Source organism: Trachypithecus francoisi, unplaced genomic scaffold (assembly GCF_009764315.1).
Source record: "Trachypithecus francoisi isolate TF-2019V2 unplaced genomic scaffold, Tfra_2.0 Lachesis_group4, whole genome shotgun sequence".
Classification (NCBI taxonomy): Eukaryota; Metazoa; Chordata; class Mammalia; order Primates; family Cercopithecidae; genus Trachypithecus; species Trachypithecus francoisi.
In genome coordinates this window covers 114,593,976-114,600,229 of record NW_022681469.1, presented here as the reverse complement: position 1 = coordinate 114,600,229, position 6,254 = coordinate 114,593,976, and the positions used below count along the sequence as shown (strand labels likewise).

General features: G+C 41.1%; 1 protein-coding gene across 4 annotated transcripts in view; it reads right to left on the bottom strand.

Moving 5' to 3' along the window:
• Window positions 1-6,254, bottom strand: part of ZSCAN25 (zinc finger and SCAN domain containing 25) — a 122,375-nt gene that overhangs the window by 89,328 nt on the left and 26,793 nt on the right. The window lies entirely within an intron of this gene.

Sequence of the window (6,254 nt, the reverse complement as noted above, 5' to 3'; positions counted from 1 at the left end):
GTACATTCATTGAGCTCTCCTAGTGCCTGTGTAGAGTGTTGTGCATTATGCAATATAAAGGAGGTGACCAGATAAGTGACAGATAGGTAGACTCAGCTTCTCTGCTTCTCATAGGACTATCTCTACCCACCTCTACTTAGCATTATCAACTCCTCCTGAGCTCTCATCAGAGAATAAATATTTATCAATGATTTGATCCCATAATTTTTCAGAAAAATAAGAACTATCGTGATGACTTGAATAGTGACATTTATATCATGTTTTATTTGTAATATTCTATAATAAGTTGTATATTAAGCAAAGAGATAAAATCCCCTTTACAAAAATATTATCTGATGCCGTCCTGCACACTAAAGAGAAATCTATAGAACTGAATGACTGAGAACCAACAAATAAACTGTTTTTATCATTGTAGTCACTGTTGGTGTGGGGCCTCTGTCAGAACTCCAATTGGATTATTAAAATAGGTCAGAGTTAATCTACTGTGACTTTGACCATTGTTTGGAGAGAACATTCGTAGTTTCATTCTGCCTTCTTTGAAGAACATATTTTTTGTAACACTCAATGAAGCACTTATCATATTATTAGTCTTGATTTATTGTTTTTTCCTCATCTCCCCTGACATTTCTGGAATACAGGAAACATGTTTTCTTACAAACATCTTGCATTCCATCTTCACCTCCCAATTGTCTTAATGCAATGAACACTGAATAAAAAATGGTCAATTGATCAGTTGATTGGGCAGCATGTCTAAAAGCACTCATTTATTTTCCTTTTTTATTCCTTCCTTTTCCCTCTCTTTCTGAATACTAAAGCCATTAGGTGGGTTGCAGCCATGTGGTAGACACACATTAAGGTGGAGGAGAGAGTCAAGGTGGCTCCAAGTCAGATTCCAAGGGTGCTGGGGAAGGCATCCACATGGAGGTGCAGCTTGACCTGGATGTGGGAGCCCAAGCAATCAGAGAAGGGGTCCACACAGAGATGTGACCTTCAAGAGCAGCCAGAGCAAAATAGGGCATGGAGAACCCACGTGAGGTGAGGAGGGCATCCATGAGTGGGAAGGGATGGGTGAGAGTTGGCTGCATAAAGGGGATTGATCACATAAGTAAATAAAGTATACTGGAAGAAAGGTGTGTCACTTTTGCAGGAAAGAGCCATAGATTCAGAAAGGGAGAAAGCTAGCAAGAATCCTAAGGCGTCAGATTGGAATGGATGTATCAGTGTACATTCATTCTTTTCTAGATAGACGGATAGACAGATGACAGATAGATAGTTGATACATAATTAGATAGATGTAAATATATGTGCATGTACTTGTAAGCATGCGTGTGTGTGGTGTGTGTGTGTGTAAAACATATATTCCCTACTTCTCTCCACGGATAGGGCTAGATAACAATGATGTTTTAATAGCAATGAGTACACTTAGTGCCTAGATCTTGGCTTATGAATCTCATTTTCCACTGAAGGGAATCAGAGCTCCTTAGAGAAATGGCTGATGCCAGGGCTAGGACTAAGAATGTTCAAGATGAACTCAGGATACTTTTTGTTCCAGGAAGAAAGAAAATACTCAAATGGCTTCTAAATGGTATTTGGAAATGATTTCTAAATATTTCCATATGACTTCCAAATGACATTTTAAAAACCTAAAGACTCTACCAAAGAACTATGAGAATTGATAAACAAATTCAGTAAAGTTGCAGGATACAAAATCAATGTACAAAATTGGTAGCGTTTCTATATGCCAGCAGGGAACAATCTGAAATAAAATCAATAGCCATGAATAAAATTAAATACCTAGGAATTAACTTAATCAAAGAAGTGAAAGATCTCTACAATGAAAACTATAAAACACTAATGAAAGAAATTGAAGAGGACACAAAAACATAGAAAGATATTCCGTGGTTATATATTTCAAGACAATATTGTTAAAAATGTCCACAATACCTAAAGCAATACACGGATTCCATGCAATCCCTATCAAAATACCACTAACATTCTTCACAGAAATATTTTTTAATCCTAAAATTTGTATAGATCCACAAAAGACCAAGAATAGCCAAAGCTATTGTCAGCAAAAATAACAAAACTGGAGGAATCACATTTACCTGACTTCAATAGAGAGCTATAGTAACCAAAACAGCGTGGTACTGGTATAAAAACAGACACATAGACCAGTGGAACAGAATAGAGAGTCCAGAAACAAATCTACACATCTACAGTGAACTCATTTTTGACAAAGGTGCCAAGAACACAGACTGGGGAAAAGAAATGCAAACTATGCATCCAACAAAGGTCTAATAGCCAACAGCTATAAGGAACTTAAATTTATAAGAAAAGAAAAACATTAAAATATGGGCAACGGACATGAACAGACATTTTTCAGAAGAAGACATACATGTGGCCGATAATCTTATAAAAAAAAAAAGCTTGGCCGGGCGCAGTGGCTCACGCCTGTAATCCCAGCACTTTGGGAGGCCGAGGCGGGTGGATCACGAGGTCAGGAGATCGAGACCATCCTGGCTAACACAGTGAAACCCTGTCTCTACTAAAAACACAAAAAATTAGCTGGGCGTGGTGGCGGGCGCCTGTAGTCCCAGCTACTTGAGAGGCTGAGGCAGGAGAACAGCATGAACCTGGGAGGCGGAGCTTGCAGTGAGCCAAGATTGCGCCACTGGACTCCAGCCTGGGCGACAGAGCAAGACTCCATCTCAAAAAAAAAAAGCTTAACATCACTGATTACTAGAGAAATGCAAATCAAAACTATAATAAGATACCATCTAACACCAGTCAGAATGGCTATTATTAAAAGACAAAAAAAACAGGTGTTGGTGAAGTTATGGAGAAAAAGAAAAAAAGAAACACATATACACTGTTGGTGGGCGTGTGAATTAGTTCAACCATTAGGGAAAACAGTGTGGCAATTCCTCAAAGACCTAAAGACAGAAATACCATTTGGCCCAGCAATCCTATTACTGGGTATATATCCAAAGGAATATAAATCATAAAGACACATGCACATATGTTCATTGAAGTACTGTTCACAATAGCAAAGATATGAAATTAACTCAAATACCCATCAATGACAGATTGAATAAAGAAAATGTGGTACATATACACCATGGAATACTATGCAGCCATAAAAAAGAATGAGTTCAGCCAGGCATTGTGGCTCACGTCTGTAATCCCAGCACTTTGGGAGGCCGAGGTGGGCAGATCACAAGGTCAGGAGATGAAAACTATCCTGGCCAACATGGTGAAACACCATCTCTACTAAAAATACAAAAATTAGCTGCATGTGGTGGCACGTGCCTGTAATCTCAGCTACTCGGCAGGCTGAGGCATGAGAATCGCTTGAACACAGGAGGCGGAGTTTGCAGTGAGCCAAGATCACGCCATTGCACTCCAGCGTGGCAACAGAGCGAGACTCCATTGAAAAAAAAAGAAAAGAAAAGGATGAGATCCAGTCCTTTGCAGGGACATAGATAGAGCTGGAGGCTATTATCCTTAGCAAAGTAACACAGGAACAGAAAACCAAATACTGCATGTCCTCACATATAAGTGGGAGCTAAATGATGAGAATACATGGATACATAGAGGAGAACAATACATACTGGGGCCTCTCAGAGGCTGGAGGGTAGGAGGAGAGAGAGAATCAGGAAAAATAACTAATGGGTACTAGATTTAATACCTGGGACATGAAATAATTTGTGTAACACACCCCTACAATACAAGTTTACCTATGTAACAAATCTGCATATATATTCCTGCACTTAAAAGTTAAAAACGGCCGGGCGCAGTGGCTCAAGCCTGTAATCCCAGCACTTTGGGAGGCCGAGACGGGCAGATCACGAGGTCAGGAGATCGAGACCATCCGGACTAACACAGTGAAACCCCGTCTCTACTAAAAAATACAAAAAACTAGCCGGGCGAGGTGGCGGGCGCCTGTAGTCCCAGCTACTTGGGAGGCTGAGGCAGGAGAATGGCGTGAACCCGGGAGGCGGAGCTTGCAGTGAGCTGAGATCTGGCCACTGCACTCCAGCCTGGGCGACAGAACAAGACTCCATCTCAAAAAAAAAGGTTAAAAACAATAACTTATGTAAAGTACACCATTTAAAGAACAACAACAAAAAAAGACACATGCACACATGTGTTCATCATAGCACTGAATAGCAAAGACATGGAATCAACCTAAATGCCCATCAATGGCAGACTGCATAAAGAAAATGTACATATATACCATGGAATACTATGCAGCCATAAAAAAGAATGAGATCATGTCCTCAATTTAAAAGGGGGCCATCAACATGAACTTTGGAGTTCTGATCTCATACAATCAATGAGATGAATTCCCTGAACTAAAGAGAAAAGCAAAGAATTGTAGAGATGTCCTCTGGAGACAAAAGTAGCAAATTAAACCTCTGAAGGCCGTCACTCTCCAGTGGAAAAACCCTGAGGAAATGGTGTATCTGGAGCCCAGGAGAAATGGGCCCAGCAGCACCCCAAGCAATTACTGCACATTGATTTCTAACGATGCCCACTGGGGATTGCTCCCTATATTCCAAGAGTAGCCCTGCAAATAAGCCGAGGGTGAGGCCCAGACACTGCTCCTTGGCCAACCCACCAGGGAATCAGGTTCTGTTCTCCCCAGCCACTTCCCTCTCCCTGCCTCCCACCCACCTGCTTTCTCATCTTGCTTGCCATGGGACCCAGGCTTGTGTCCCTGGCCCCAGGCTGCTTGTGAGCTTTCTGAGCTCCTGAGAGAGGAGAGGCCTTTCAGGAGAAGGCAGGGGCCTTGGGTGGGGTTTGCAGAAATCAGACCAACTGGACAGGTCAGTGCCCATGTAGGGGAGGAAAGAGAAACACTCCTCCCCAAAGTCCCTAAATGTCTTAGCCAAAGACATCTCCTCCTCCTCCACTTCTCAAAGACAAGCAGAACCTGACCCCGAAGGGACCTTAGAAACCATCCAGGGATCCAACGCCATCATTTTAGCAGAGAACAGAATTCCCACAGCACAAAGGACTTGATTCCCGGACAACCCCTCTCAGCCTCTGCCCTCATCCCTACAATGGCGGATTCTCCAGCAATTTCATTACCCAGCAATTCCAGGCCCTTCTAACGTTTAATCTAGGCAGAGATATCAGAAAATGTTTGCTGGTGCAAAGACAGGCCCAGAAGCAGAGCAGGTGACAGCCTGCAATGACCTGATTGTCACATCGTGAAGAATGTAAGCAGGGAAAAAGCCAGGGGAAATTAAACCTCAAACTGTTCTCTCCGTCAGCCTCCAAATAAACATCTTATGTTTGGTGGCGTGTGCACAAACATTCTGACACAGATGTCACTGGTATGCATGGGCTATCATACGTTCTGCTTTGAAAATCTACATCATAGGCAAATATCCAGAAATTGACACAATCTTTCATTTTTACCGTCTGTACAGTATTCCATACCATTGAGACATCAGAGTCTGCAAAACTATTCTCATTATTTTGAAAATTCGGTTGTTTCACATTTTAAAACATTTAAAAATGGCGTTTCAACAAATATCTTTGAACCAATGATCTCTTTCCATCTGATTTGTTTCCTCCTGTGTACTCCCAAACATAAAATTTCTACATTTATACACACTTACTTAACCTCTATAGGCCTCTGTAAGTAAGACAAGAATATCCGGGGCAGGTGCAGTGGCTCACACCTGTAATCCCAGCACTTTGGGAGGCTGAGGAAGGTGGATCACCTGAGGTCTGGAGTTCGAGACCAGTCTGGCCAACGTGGTGAAACCCCATCTCTACCAAAAAAAAAAAAATTAGCTGGGTGTGGTGGTGGGCGCCTGTAATCCCAGCTACTTAGGAGGCTGAGGCAGGAGAATCGCTTGGGAGGCAGAGGTTGCAGTGAGCCAAGATCATGCCATTGGTGCTCCAGCCTCAGCGACAAGAGTGAAATTCTGTCTCACAAAAAAAAAAAAAAAAAAAAAGAATGAATACCCACCTACAGAGTTTGAGGTAAAATTTAAAAACTCATATGAAAATAGCACAATGTTTGGTCTACAGTGTATATTTATTAACTATATTATTAATAATAACATCTATTTATTTCCTTAGGGAGCATAATAATCTGAATATATTTAAACTTTTCAATTAGAATCTATTTTTATCTTATGAATTCCTTAACTTTATCCATTATAAATTTTGGACAATATTTCATTTTTAAGTTGCATTCAAATTCCAATATTCAATTTCATCATTAGTGGAAATAA